Here is a 15,487-nt window from a genome sequence, read left to right as displayed (position 1 = left end):
TCATCGACGGGAGTTTGCATATCTCTACCTTACTCTTTAGCTTTTGTATTTACATTGCAATATTGGTTTGTGATTTACTTTCCTAGCTTAGTGATAGGCTAGTTGATAGGTTTGGAGCCTAGGTTGCATAACTCTTTTTTGAGGTAGAGATAGCAACTCACTAGCAAAACCATAGTTGCACATTTAGATAGTTTATCTTTTGCATATGTTTTTGCTAAGGATAGAAAAAGAGGCCATAGTTTAGAGTTAGAGTTTTAAGTTGCCTAATTCACCCCCCTCTTAGGCGTCATGGTCCCTTACAAGTGGTATCGGAGCCGGTTGGCTCAATTTGGACCTTTGGCTTCACCGTCGTTGAACCAACGCTATTTAGAGTGGTTGGGATGGATACCTCTAGGCCTCCGCACTTTGACGGCACTAACTTCCCCTATTATAAAGCTAGAATAGCTTGTCACCTTGAGGCGGTAGATTTAGGTGTTTGGAGAGTCACTCGAGACGGGATCCAACTGCTGTTCGCGCGGATCGGTGAATCAAAAATCGCCCGGACGGTCTCCTCCCCAAACCTTAGCTCATTCTTCACTCTCCCCTCCTCTCTCTTCACCGCAGAGGCGACAGCGACGGCGGCCATGGTGTCCGTCGGCGCCGTGAGGAAAAGCGCCGTCGGAGCAGATCCGGCTACCCTTCCTCTACTTCTTTCTTGCTCCCCTTCCCTTATGTTCTAGCCCCACACAGAGTGAGGAGAGCATCAGCGGTGGCCGTCCAAGGCGGCCGGAGGAAAGATAGTGGCGCCGCCGCAGGCCTCCTCGCCGACACGCGCGTTCGCTCAAGAGTGAGTGCGCCGCCGTCGAGAGGCCTTGCGTCGGTGCCCTGAGCCCAAGCTATTGCGGTAGCACTCTTTGCCCGACGGCGCATGGCTCGGCTCGTTCTCCCGTGCGGCGGCGGGACTTTCTTCCCGCGCGACGGCGGTGGAGGAGCCCTGGTGAGTCCCTCTCCCGATCCGTCCATGTTCTTTAGGGTTAGGGTTTGGGGAAAATCGCAATCTTTGATCTCCTTCTGATTTCTTTTCATTTTTTCTACCCCAAACCTAGATGGCCAGGTTAGGCGCTCTGATACCATTGATAGAATTCTTGGATCATCTAGGCGTAGATCAGTAGGGAAATTCTTAACTTAGATAAGGACTTGGTGATGTATCTCGTCGAGTGTAGTGGCAGCCATGGTGCCGCCGCAACATGGCCACTGATGTCGGAGTAGAAGTAGCATCGTAGTGGGGCGCGGTCCAGTAGCGGCACTGATGGAGCTTCCCGTCGCTCACAGCACTCCCCTCTTGATCGGACTAGGGTTAGACTCGGTGGGGAACTGACGGCAGCAGTGAACCTCGTATCTTGCGCCCTGGCCCCCACCTTCCTCTTTATAGCACTGCGCGACGGGAGGCCATCAGAAGAATGGCTGGGCTCCCCCGATCAGGGCGCGAATCGAGGGCCCAATTGGCCGTTGAGCCAACCGGTGGAGATCAATCTAACACTTAAATGTTGTTGGCTTATGGCTGCCGGGGCCTTCTAAATGCATATGTAATGATGTAGAGTGATGCAGATGCCCGAATAGTACTGGCTCTTTTTTCTTTAAAAAAAGAATAGCAACCAAAAATTACAAACTATAGGAGAAAGGTAACACAATTTAACTTCATACTGATCATTTTTGACAAGCTGCAGTGATGCATACTTCCTTTGGTGAACTTACCAACAGAAGAGTGATGGATGCCATCCCCATCCTCCAATTGGAATTCAATCTTACATAGCCCTGTGAGGCTGCAAGCAGCATGAAGAGTGTTGGTGAAGCCCTTGGACAATCTGGAGGCATGAGCCCACGAAACACGGGTTGCACTGGCGGCCCAGCCTACCGGACATTTTCCCACAGGCCTTTAAATGTGATCTTCAGCTCGATTTGTATCTCTTTGCACCAGCAGCACCACGGCACGCACGTTCCCCCGCCATGGCGGCGCCAGCCGAACCCTACGCGTCGGCCATTGTCGGGGACACGGTGACTGGGCACCACATTCTTCACGTTGACTGCTACTCGCGCACCAAGGAGGAGCTCCCCAGTGGCCAGTGCATCAGGTCATGCCAGTTCACCGTAGCGGGTCGCTCCTGGCACATCCCAACGGCGATGTATCCACCACCGCCGACTTCGTATCCATCTACATCAACCTCGCCCGGGATGCCGTCGTCGACGACGCTCCCATCAATGCGCGAGCCACGTTCGCTCTGCTCGATCAGTCTGGACAACCGGAGCCGAACCAAACCGAAACAAAACTGCAAGTTTTCGAGACATCATCTGCAAGGCATGGCTGGAGAAGTCGAAGTATCTCAAGGATGAGCGCCTCTCCATCAGGTGTGACGTCTTCGTCTCCACGGAGCTCCACGTGGTGAAGAGGAGAGCTGCGTCGTCGACGTCTCCTCCGTCGGTCGTGGTGCCACCGTCGGATCTGCACCGGCATCTTGGTGATCTCCTGGCGACCAGAGAGGGCGCGGACGTCACGTTCCAAGTCGCCGGCGAGACGTTCGAGGCCCACAGGTGCGTGCTCGCCGCCCGATCGGCCGTCTTCAAGGCAGAGCTCTTGGGCGCAATGAAAGAGAGCCGAGATGGGGCGGTCATACGCGTCGACGACATGGACGCGCAGGTGTTCAGTGCTCTGCTTGCTTTCGTGTACACCGACACGTTGCCGCAAGCCTGCTTTGACACGAACGACGACAGAGAAGGTGCTGCAATGGTTCAGCACTTGTTTGTCGCAGCAGATAGATACGGCATGGAGAGGCTGAAGCTCGTTTGTGAAGATAAGCTCAGCAGCCAGATTGATACGGACTCGGCTGCCAGTATCCTGACGTTAGCTGAGCAGCACCACTGCCATGGCCTTAAGGAGGCCTGCTTCAGCTTCCTGAGCTCGCCGTCCACTCTGAGTGCTGTTATGGCCACTGACGGCTTTGATCATTGAACTAGAAGCTGCCCCTTTGTTTTGAAAGAGCTGATGATGGCAAATCTTGCTGCTCAGCATGTGCCCGCTGATTTCAAAGAAGCAAAATAAGGCGACAACAGGTTTCCATCAGCTGGAATGTTGTGGTTTTTTTAGGTGTATAGTTTTATTTATGCGCCTATAATTTTGATTGATATATACTATGTCTAAACTTATAATTTATAATGCCATTTATCATATTATTCTCGCAAGTGTTTTATTGTGGAGAGATATCTTTTAACTCTGCTGGGAACAAGTATAAATGGCATAGTTCACAACTCTTGAAAAAAACGTACAAAATTTACATGCAACAAAGATAAACTTTGGGTGTGTTTGGTACACCTTCTCTACGCGCTACTGGAGCTGTTTCAGTGCTTCACCAAACAAACGCGACCCCAGCCAACTACTCCGGCTCTCTCCCCCTCCCGTGGGCTCGGCACGCAGCCATGGTCCAGTTTGCCCCAGGGGCGAGGCCGTGCGGAGAGAAGCCTCCGGTTCGGTGCAGGTGGTGCCACTGCGAGGCGGGGCGTAGTGGAGCTGAGGCATCCGAGGGAGGAGGCGGAGGCTAGCATCGAGGCGTTGGCCCTCACAGCCTCGGTCTCCTCTGGCCATCGTTACTCAAGCTCTAGGCCCCAAGCTCTTTAAAAGTGGGCTTCGCTGAAATGTACTCTTTAGGATGGGCTTTGCTGGAAAGGGATCCTTAAATAAGACAAGACTGCTAGAAAGGATTTTGAGGATTTTACAATTTTATTTAGCTAAACCGAGTCCATGGGAGCACGTGAGATTACTCCTTTGCTCCTGGCCAACTCCTATCAGGTTTGGAACGCCGTTTTCTTCCCGTCTCTCTTCGTATGGCGAAGACTCGCGCGATGCGAGACAGGGAGGAGCAGACGGGTGCCGCCGCATCGACGACCCAGCTCCAATGGCGTCAATAGTCGCACCCTCCGTGAACCCACCATAGCTACCAGCTCCCCTCTTCCTGCGTGCGTAGAAGTAATCTCATGTGCCCATTGACTCATATTACCTAAGTAAAACTCTAAAGTCCTCAAAATCCTTTCTAGCAGTTTGGTCTCATTTGAGGATCCCTTTCCAGCAAAGGCCAATCTAAAGAGTCCATTTCAGCGAAGCCCACTTTTGAGGAGTATCAAATTCCAATTTTCTCCGCCGGTCATGCATGCTCTTCAGATATAAGGGGGAGAGAGAAGTAAAGGTACCGTGGAGATAAGGTGGAGAGAGTAAGTAGAGAGAAAAAAAGAAAACAAAAAAGAAGAAAAAATGAAAAAAGAAAGAAAAGGAAAAAAAGAAGGGCAGTATAGATATTTCATATTTTTATAATCAGGAGAAATAATTTTACTAAATATTTCTCTGTCGAGATAAACTGAAGTTAAGAAGAGCTGCTTGGTAGCAAACATGTCCCTTTGTCGTTGTTGAATGCTCACCCAGAACTAGGACGGGCGTCGTCTCTTCTTCTTCGAATGCATTTTTTTAATACTTCTTCGAATGCATATCCTAAATATTAAATGTTAAACAGTGAGCCACTCTTTGTTTAGCGTTTAAACGGTTTAGACGGTATTTAAATGGAATAAAATGGTCTCAACGGTTTTACACAATGGCCCCGTTCGCTTGTCTTAAAATCCGATTTATTCGACTTCTTTTTTCAGCCGAAACAGTGTTTTTCTCTCACAATAATTCAGCTGGAACAGTGTTTTGGCTTGTTTTTTCAGCCAAATTCAGCCAAGCGAACAGGGCCATTAGCAAAATATGCATATTTTTTGTTGTCAATTATTCTTCCATTTATACATATTTATCCAAGTAAAAATCAAATGTTTTAGTATGTATATATATTTATGCATGTGAAAAGAATCAAACATACATATCTATGCATGTAACAAATCAAGTGTACATATTTATGAATATAATAAACTTAAGTACACAAATTTGTACATATAAAACTCAACTCAATTTAACGGGTTCACCTAAACAGACATTTAAATAGTTGTTTAACCCGTTTAATACCGTTTATCTCTGCTCCGTTTAGGCCGTTTAGACCGTTTTTTTCGTTTTTTTGACCGTTTAAACGATCAACCGTTAAATTTTCATTTAACCCCTAAGCAAAACAGTTTACCACCGTTTGCCATTTTAGCGGCCGTTTAATCGGCCGTTTAGACCGTTTTAGGTGAACACTTTGTACTAGGCTACTAGCCTACTTTTTTTTTTTTTTTTTTTTTTTTGAGGAACGGCTAGCCTACCAGGAACCGGTAGCTTCCAAAATTGGCTATTTGCCAACAAGTACGGCGTGGGAGGCAGAGCAGGCCAGGCCTATATGCCGCCGCACCACCATGCATCGAATCCTTGTTGTAGTCTTGTAGAATTGTTTTCCTCAAAAAAAAAAAGGAGTGTCATCTCCCCACTTGTCAACATTATCGACGTTGAGTCCCATCTCCCCACTTGTCAACAGTCACGAAAACCCTCCGCTCCATCCCTTCCGCTTTCGCCGCCAATACAATCTCCAAACACCAGGTCTGCAAAACCCTCGCCGCCGCTGCCGCTGCCTTCCGGGTGCGACACGCCGACGAAGGCGACTCTATGGCCTCGCGCTCCGCCATCATAGGTGGCAGTGGCACAGCGGCCGGCCACCACCTGCTCGGCATCGAGGGATACTCGCACACCAAGGAGACCCCCACCGGCACGTTCATCAGGTCCAACCCTTTCCGCGCGGTGGATCACTCGTGGAGCATCCTGTACTACCCCAATGGCCAAGACTCTGACAGCAGCGAGTACATATCTGTCTTCCTCCGTCTCGACGACGAGCACGTCACCGTGCCCGTGAAGGCGCGAGCCACGTTCAGCCTGCTGGACCGGGCAGGGAAACCTGTGCTGTCGCACACCCGGAACACAGGTGTGCACGACTTCTCGGGCAATAATGCCTGCGGCTATCCTCGATTCATCAGGAGGGCATACCTGGAGAAGTCGGAGCATCTCGAGCAGGACCGGTTCACCGTCAGGTGCGACGTCTTGGTTGCCAAGGAGTTCCGCAACCGCACGGAGGAGAGGAAACCGCCGGCGTCGTCATCTCCCCCGTTGGTTAGGGTACCACCGTCAGACCTGCACCGGCACTTTGGTCATCTCCTGGAGGCCAAAGACGGCGCTGATGTCACCTTCCAAGTCGCCGGTGAGACGTTCATGGCACACAGGTGTGTTCTTGCAACCCGGTCGCCCGTCTTCAAGGCAGAGGTCTTTGGCAGGATGAAAGAGGGAACGTACACGGGGCGGTCATACGCGTCGATGACATGGACGCACAGGTGTTCAAGACTTTGTTAGATTTTGTGTACGCCGACATGTTGCCAGATTGCTCGAAGAATATGACGAAGGACAAAGAAGGCGCTGCGATGGCTCAGCACTTGCTTGTCGCAGCCGATAGATACAACCTAGAGAGGCTGAAGCTCATCTGTGAAGACAAGCTCTGCGACCACACAGACTCTGCTGCCACCATCATGACATTAGCTGAGCAGCACCAATGCCATGGCCTTAAGGAGGCCTGCTTCAGCTTCCTGAGCACCCCGTCCACTCTGAATGCTGTGATGGAAACGGATGACTTTGATCATTTAACTAGAAGCTGCCCCTCGGTTTTGAAACAGCTCAAGTCTCAAATATTGCTGCTCGTCTGCCAGGTGATTTAGGTGAAGCGAGATAAAGCGACATCTATCAGCCTTCGCTGTCAGTGGGATGCACGTGTTGGTTGGTCATGATCACAAACTAGAGGGACGGCGGCTACAAGTACTGGTGCTAACAATGTGTGTCGTACCCACATCATCTCTATATATGCTGTTATTGTTCTGTTGCAACATTTAGAGGTGATTACTGCACAACTATTATAATTCTTTCTACGTGCTTCCATGATGGGTTTTGTTATATATAATAAGTACTGAATTGGTGCCACTACTGGAAATGGAAATATCCCTGTTAGTTTGTCTTAAACCGACAGAAATTATGTTTGTCATAATGGTGTACTTGTATTATTCATGCTGAAAATACATTTTTTTTTAGATAAAGGATAAAATATCCGGCTTCATCTATCCAAGGATAGAATCAGGCTAATTATTACAAACTCCAGACGCGTGCACAAAGTACGGTTGCAGGCAAAACAACCAGTGTCGCAACTAACAGAACAAGTAAAAAGTTCTTGACTAAACAAAACCAACATGTCTTTGTGAAAGCCATCCATTAGAACCGAAGAATTCTAGAGCCGACTTCTCAAGGTGTTTAGCCACATAGATCATTTGATCTTTCAGATCTTCATGCCGCTGCAAGTTGGCCCATTGACGTAGCCAGTGTGTCCCTCGGAACAGTACCTGCAAAAGAGATTTGGGTTTGCATTCGTCAAAAACTACCTCATTCCTTGTTAGCCATATTGCCCACAGTAGTGCTGCAGCTGCTGTTAATAACAATGCTGAAAATACATATATTAATTTGTATAAGATATATATGTAATGATACATCTCCTTGATTCCACTTCAACATCAAGTGTTGACTCCATCCAGTGTTCTATGCTTAAGATTCCATTTGAATCTAGCCAAAATTTGTGCTGCGAAATTTTTGGTCCAGCCTAATCACCGAGTGAGAGCATCTCCAATAGTACCTAAAACACCCTCCTAATCTTAGATTTTTGGAAAGATTAGAAAAAAACTATCTCCAACAACTCCTAATAGTACCTCTCAATCTTTTAGCGTTTGGGAAAAAATCCCTCTTTGCGCGTAAAGTTACACGGACTCCAGTCGCGTGAATCCCCTGCGTTCCGGTTTCTCCGACGATCTTCTTCTCCTTCACCGTGCCTTGCGAGGCTACTCGCGCTGCGGCTCCTAGCTTGGTCGCGAGGCCACAGCATCCTCTGCTCGTCGCGCCACTGCGGATCCTGCTCGCCGGCGCGCTCGTCGTGGCTCCAAAGCTCGGCCGTGTGGCCCTCTGCTCACCCGCATTGGTGCGGCTGCCGCCGACCACGCGGCCCTCTGCTTGCCCGCGCCGATGCAGCCGCCGCCGCCGCGCCCCACACTACCGGATTCAGCTTCTTTGTCGAGTGCCTCAGGCACTAGGCAAAGGCCGATATACACTAAGCAAAGCCTTTGCCGAGTGTTACACTCGGCAAAGAGCGCTCGGTAAACAGTTTATCAGCAAATACCTCCTTGCCGAGTGCACTTTATCAGACACTCGGCAAAGCCTTTGCTGAGTGCTAATCTGACACTCGGCAAAGAAAAGTCGTTGTGACGGCGAGTTCCACCATGACGGCGGCTTTGCCGAGTGTCAAGGTCAAGCACTCGGCAAAGGTCGCCGCTTTGCTGAGCGCCGTTGACTTAGACACTCGGCAAAGGTGGCCACTATGCCGAGTGCCACTGGCAAGACACTCGGCAAAGGTAGCCTATTTGCCGAGTGTCCAGTCAAGACACTCGACAAACAGGAGACCTTTGCCGAGTGCCTGGCCCGTGGCACTCGGCAAATCTGTGATGTTTGCCGAGTGCAATGACCTTTGCACTCGGCAAAGCATGTTCCCAGGTAGTCACTTTGCCGAGTGTCATAGCAATTGCACTTGGCAAAGTGACTGAAAACAGCCTTTTTTCTTTATTTTTTACATCCCATCCAAACAAACAGAAGATATATATAACAAACATCACCAACATCACATATATATCATCAACAGCACATATATATATCACCAACACCACATATATATCACAAACGTCACATATATATCACAAACGTCACATGTCTCACAATATATCACAAATAAGTTCACAAGTAATCCAAGTGCTCCATCATCTACAACCACAATTGCAAATAGAAGTACCATTAACAACCACAAGAATCTTAACCAGATGGCCAATGAGACAGATTTGGTGAAGGATTCGCTGAAGCATGAGGATTGTTCGATGTCGCCGATTGATTCTGCACAAAGGAGAAGAGATTGCATGTGTGAGACAAGATAAATATATATACCATACATGAATAAAACTTTCATACTCCACTAGGTTTGACCGTAAGCATGAACATACAAACTAAAACATTTATACTCACAGGAGTAGAATAGTGAGGAGGTGGAGGTGAAGGTGGAGCGAATAACGAAGGTGGCGGAACTACACCCGTAGCGGCGCCAAGACTTTGCATGTACTGAAGAATCTCCGCCATCCTCTGTTGTTCGGCCTCCTGCTCGGCCTCCACCCTCTCCATCTTCACCTGCATCTGCTCTCGTATCCTCCTCTCTTGTTCCAGCTGGGCCTACAATATATTCACCCCAATGTTACAATAATGCAAAGGAAAGGTATAAAAAACCAATGAACGACGAATAAACCAGGAATAACCTCGAGTGCCTCCACCTGGTGGTGTGAAGTGTCCTACCGAGGTTGTATGGCCGGGCTCGTGCTCGTGCTGCTTGCTCGAATCTGGGAGAGACTGGGAGTAGCGGCCGAGTCAATTGCGTCATCGCCAATCTAGTACCGCCCTTGCTTCTTGCCTCCTCCCACCCTCATGATGACTTCTCCATCAAGGTCCTCGGTGCTCGGATCGTACTCTAGCCCATGGACCTCCCTTGCCATCGATGTGTACTCACTGAGGCGGTTGTGGACGGTCGCATTGTTGTACACCTCGGGCCCATCCTCCGGGTTGTAGTCAACATCGAACGTCGCCTTGCCCTTGTGGGCCATAGCAAATGTCGTGAAGATGGAGCAAGGCTGGCCACCATGTGACGCCGACTGCGAGAAAAATAGCAAGATGATTAAAAATCATGAAGAATTGAGCATTAGAATAAATAAATGAATTCGCGTACCCATGTTTCTATGTATCCACTGAGGCTGCGGCTGACTTGATGGTGTGCTACACCTGGCATCATCAAACGCCACTCCTGGCACAAGTTGTGCGTCTCCTCCCACTCGTGAGAGCACCACTTGTCCACCATCTATACCCAGCACTAGGGATGCGCGGCACACCAATAAGGAATCATCTACAGGTCATCAAGTACATGACATATTAGAAGATGAAATTAAGCCTACTTAATCTCAAAAGGAATCAGTATTAATGTTCTGTATTTATCTACAGGTACTGGTCCTGGGTCAGCGTCATGGTTCTTGTGTCCCTTTAGGTGACCTTTGTTCGAAGGACGGTCCCGTGGTAAGTTACGATGGCCTAGATGCGCGCCTCGTAATGCATGTCCATGACGAGTTTTTTGCAGCATTTGGTAGCCACCGCATCCGCCCTGGCCTCATGTCCGTCCTGACATCTAAAGAAATCCTGCATACAAACACGATATATCCATTCATTATTTTAAGAATGTCCAATGAATGCGATGTATTGAGCAATGTAGTGCGAGAAAGACTTACCCACAACTCTTGCTTCACCCGCTCCGCCTTGTTGTTGAATACCCTACGAGCTCGATCTGCAGCATCGGGGGTGGCGACATAGTGGTCAAACGAGTAGGCCGGCCCTGTCACTCTGGCGTACTCAACCAGGCCAGGGAAGTGCTCCTTGCACAGAAGACCGAGGATGCCATTAACTTGGCATGTGTGAGCACCTCCACTCACCACAATCGTCCACAATAGTATGTTGTTGTGAAGTTCGCCACCTACTCCAGAATGTATGCCTCTACAATAGAAGCCTCGATTTTGAATTTATTTCTACATTTCTTTCGAAGAACCTTTAGACATCTCTCGATTGGATAGCACCAACGGCCCTACATGCCCCCCCCCATTCGTGCCTCATATGGGAAGTGCAAAATCAAATGCTGCATCGGATTGAAGAGGCCGGGTGGAAAGATCTTCTCCAACTTACAGAGCAACATAGGTGCCATTCTTTCCAAGTCAGCAATCACGGTCCGAGATAACTCCTTGGCATAAAGCTGGTGAAAGAAATAGCTCAACTCTGCTAGCACTAGCCAGACATGCTCAGGGACATAGCCTCGAACCATCGCCGGAAGAAGCCGCTCAATCCATATGTGGTAGTCATGACTCTTCATCCCTAAGATTCGCATAGTAGATAAGTTCACTCCCCTCCTCAGATTAGCTACATACATATCAGGGAACATGTAACACCCTAGGTGTTAGGCTTGCACAATTTGACTTGCATAACATGAGCATGAGCATCAAGCATTCATATATGAACATTTACAATTGAAACATGAGATTGAAACATATGCAACATTGCTTGTTATTTCATGTTTCCTTGTATATATGCATATGATCATGAGTGTCTACATGTAATTGGTTGATATGAGGCACAAAAACATATTAGCAACACTTAGGTTAGCAAATGGAACATTGTTCATAAAGGTCACCTTTCATGATCAAGCACCCAAGTGATGTTATATGTGTTGACCTAGATAGCCCTATGTGTGACCAATGCATGAAATGATTGTGTGACCTTGCAAATAGCTTAAACATGTTTAGAGTATCATTATGAACAACTATGGTATTCATGCTTAGGGGCAAATTGGTCACCAAGCCATAGTTTGAATGTATACCATCATTTGAATATAGCATGTTTGACCAAGTTTGAACTATGTGCTAGAGACCTTGCATGGAGGTGGTCACTAAAGCAAAGTTGTAGTATTTGAGATGGGGAACAACTTTTATTTTTGGGTCATGAGATGATAAGGTGCATAGCTTAGTCTTTTGGAGCTCACAAAAATCACTAATGCACTGTTTACTACACTTAGAAAAATTTTCTAAGTCGAGTTAACTAACTGTTTGAAAACCTCAACTTTGGGATGACATTACTCCTTAACCACTGGGAATTAGGTCTTGAGTGCTAAATAGAAATTGGAGCTGGTACATTGAACTACAAGTTTGGTTTAGATCATTGGTGCTAATTACCCATGGTTTAATGGTTTATGAGATCGAGCGCTGTCAAAACCCGCTGTCAGGCCGAAAGCATGATCACTGAACCGACTGAATCGACTAATTCAGTGGCCGACCGGTGCAGAACAGGCTGCCGCATGGAGGAGGCGAACGCCGCGCGTCGCTGGCGCCCTGCCCCGTGCGGCCAAGCCAGGCCAAAGTGCGCCTTATCACCCCCTACCCTCGCCCGCTCAAGCCCCACGCACCCATTTCATTTTTTTGCCCCTCTGTCGCCATAGTGCTCGCCCGCAGTAGCAGCCGTAGCACCAAGCGCCCGCCGTCGCCATTCCCGGTGCCAGCTCACTCCGCCTCACCCAGCCACCACCGCAGCCACTCCACTTCCATCCCCAAGCCTCACCGCATCCGCCCGTGCTCGCTGACCATGCTCAGTAAGACTCTGTGCCGCGCTTGACCTCGCCGGAGCATCACCGCCGTGCCCGTCACCGTGGCTGGAGTGCCACCATCCACCTTTCCATGCGTTAGCTTGTGCATTGAGTTTGTCTTGGGTAGTAGATGCTCGCTCGAGCTTGAACTTGCGTCGCCGTGGCCACCACCAGCGTAGCGCCGTTGTTCGGCTCCGCCGTGCTGCCATGAATGCCGCCACCGTGCTTAGCTCCGACGATCGGCTCGGTCAAGTAGGTCAATAGGTCCGGGAGGTCGTGGGGGTCATGATGTGTAGATGCCATCGCCGGTGAAGCTCGCCGTCAACGAGCTGTGGCCGCGCAGTATCAAGCAGCGCCGCTGCCCTGTTCTGTGTCACTGACACGTGGGTCCCCTATCAGGTGGGTCCCGCCTGTCATCGACTGAAGAGTATTAGGATTGCTCATTTAATCCCAGATTTCATGCGGTTTTGTAAATTTTATATCTCCAGTTGTGTAGATCCAAATTTAGAGATTCAAATTTTGTTAGGATCTTGGTGAAGTGTAGTATTTAGGAAAAATATGATATCAACATATGCAGTAGAGTTTTTGGAGGATTTAAATTGAAACTTGAAATATATTTTTGAATGTATGTAAACTTGTTTATTTTATATCTAGAGTTCCTGTGCTCCAAAAATTATGAAATTTATGTGGTGAGCTATTCTTGGCAATTATAAGCTCTGGTAAAAATTTGAGGGTCAGTGCATGAGTAGATTTTTAGTTATAGATTTTCCTTTTATGATTAGGTAATCCTTGTATGAATTTTATAAATTATTTATGGATCCAATATTCATGAAATTTGTTGGAGGTTGTTCTAGTACCATATGGATGATAAGAAAAATATAAAATCTGTTGCTTGACACTTTTCACTAGGGTTTTCTATTTTTGCTATTTTAAGCCTTTCTGTCTTGTTATTTTTACATTGGATTTTTACTTGGTAGAATGGCATGAAACTTTTACAGTAGTCTTTTGGTAGCATTAGTATGGCACTGTAGATTTTTGTGAATTTATGATTCACATTTGGCATATGTTTATTATTTAACCTAAGTATCTAAATAAAAAAATAAAGGCATTTAAATAAATAGTTTGGGCTTTACCATTATGTTTTCTTGAGTGTATTTGGTATGCTTGAACTGTTGGTAGACTTTGTATTGTCAAAATTTGAATGCTTACATGAAGTAAAAGTATTGTTGCTTTATAATTCAAGTTGTGAGGGTTTTCGGACAGATTCTGTGATTAGGTATGTTGCATAGTAAAAATGGTGTTTGCTGTAAAAATGGTTAATAACAAAGTTGTAGATAACTTCTTCATGTGTCTTGTGTTAAAATTTCAGGACCATAGGCCACAGGGTTTAGAAGTTATAGCTGTTTAAAGTTAGTATTTCCGAATTGCTTGCTCTCTGTAATTTCTGGACAGCACTGGATGGAATGTCTGTTTTGGTTACGATAAATTGTGAATTAGCTTTTGGTGATTAAATAAGAGTTGTAGACAATTTTATAGGCTTTCCAAAAAGTCCAAGATCACCACATTTGGATAAGTCGAACTTCAGTTATGAGTAAAACAAGTAGCTGCTGTTTTGTAGTGTGGTACATGAACTGCTGAAGTGTTTGATTGAGTAATTAAGAAGAGATATGCACCTACTCAGTAAAACACGATACACTTGTTATTACTTCAGTACCATGATGTTAAGAATACATACCAGAATGCATTCATCATGTATCATCATATTATACTTGTTGGCATGCATACATTCGCAATACCTTATGCCATATTCGTGCATCTAGGATCGTAGGAAGAAATAACGTTGCTGGAGTTCGACAAAGTAGAGGAAGGGGACCAGCAGGAGAATCCTCAAGCCACAGCTCCTGAAGGCGAGGAGCAGAACCCAGAAGAGCTTCCAGAGTGCCCTGATCACCGCCCCACTTCCTTTCTGAAAGGCAAGCCCGGGAGCATTCTAAGTCTCCCATTGTTTTACAAAATAATACTTGAATCCTTTATGTTTGATGCATTAGGTTATAAGAGTTGATTGGAACCACTTGATGCATATAAATTCCTTGTCCAGATATATACACCGTTAACCCTGTATAGGTCCAGGATCGAAAATATGCTTAGCCATGCTTAGACCGGTAGAAGTCGGGTGATTTCCTGTCACCTGCGAGATATAGGTGGATACCGAAGCACGGTTGGCTATATTTGCTATCGTGGAACAGAACCATGGGGTAAAAGAAAATTAAGGCCGGGCGGAGTCTATGTGTAGGTTGACTCATGTGATTTCGTCTGTGTCGATTAAGGACCGTACCGTTGTTGGTTCTTCTGACAAGATTGAATGCTTGCCTATCACTTAGCTGGCCGGATAACTCGTTCTGACCACGAAGCCGAGTAGCTCCACTTAGGCCAGGTCCCGTTCTGTTGTGCGCTCCTTGTAGGGAGCCAGACTGAGCCCAAGGGCAGGCTAGGCCTGAATGTCCTGGCATTTGGTGTCCCCAACTGTGTGGCGCGGGATGAACCCACGAAATGTGGACCTGAGTTGTACTAAAGGTGACCTAAGGCGACTAATGATCTGGTCTGCCTGGGTTTGTGTTAGGAATAAATTCCCAGCTGGTTGAAATCAATTTGAATTGCCGTCTCTCCTGGATAGTGAGAAACTTGACTAGTCCCAACATTGTAGTAACTGTGTTATGGAACATGATGGTTCGAATGAATATGGAATTACAATACCTGCTATGGTTACTATTGTACGCTTTTAAAATGATATACCACATGTTTAGCACAGGTTAGTTGCTAATTTAGAGATGGATAGTTAAAATTAACTTGATAACGGAATCATAATTGTATAACTGAGTTAATCGCTTTTTTGCAAAATGTTGTCAAGCTATCTCCACTTATATAGCCTTGCATGATCCTTGGAGTCAGTTTCTTTCTGGTTTATGACGGGTAAGTCTAACTGAGTACCTTCTCGTACTCAGGGTTTCATTTCCCATTGTTACAGATGGCACTATTTATCATGGTTATTGCAAGAGTTGCTTGTATCCCGCTGTGGATGAGGAGTAAGCCTTGGGCAGGCTTCTTATTAAATCTTTCTACATGCTTTTGTGGATTGCGATCATATGTTGGCACTGTACTAAACTATGTTGGAAACTTTACTTTCAAACTTAATTTGCTTCCGCTTTTGCTACCAAACTTGGTTT

At 46.9% G+C, this 15,487-nt stretch overlaps 2 pseudogenes; both read left to right on the top strand.

Annotated features, from left to right (window-relative positions):
- Window positions 1–1,986: 1,986 nt before the first annotated feature.
- Window positions 1,987–3,076, top strand: LOC136458760 (BTB/POZ and MATH domain-containing protein 2-like; annotated as a pseudogene).
- Window positions 3,077–5,590: 2,514 nt separating this feature from the next.
- Window positions 5,591–6,684, top strand: LOC136458749 (BTB/POZ and MATH domain-containing protein 1-like; annotated as a pseudogene).
- Window positions 6,685–15,487: the final 8,803 nt, after the last annotated feature.

This window comes from Miscanthus floridulus, chromosome 1 (genome assembly GCF_019320115.1).
Source record: "Miscanthus floridulus cultivar M001 chromosome 1, ASM1932011v1, whole genome shotgun sequence".
Taxonomy (NCBI): Eukaryota; Viridiplantae; Streptophyta; class Magnoliopsida; order Poales; family Poaceae; genus Miscanthus; species Miscanthus floridulus.
The sequence above is the reverse complement of the archived record's forward strand: the minus strand, read 5'-3'. Positions and strand labels throughout refer to the sequence as shown.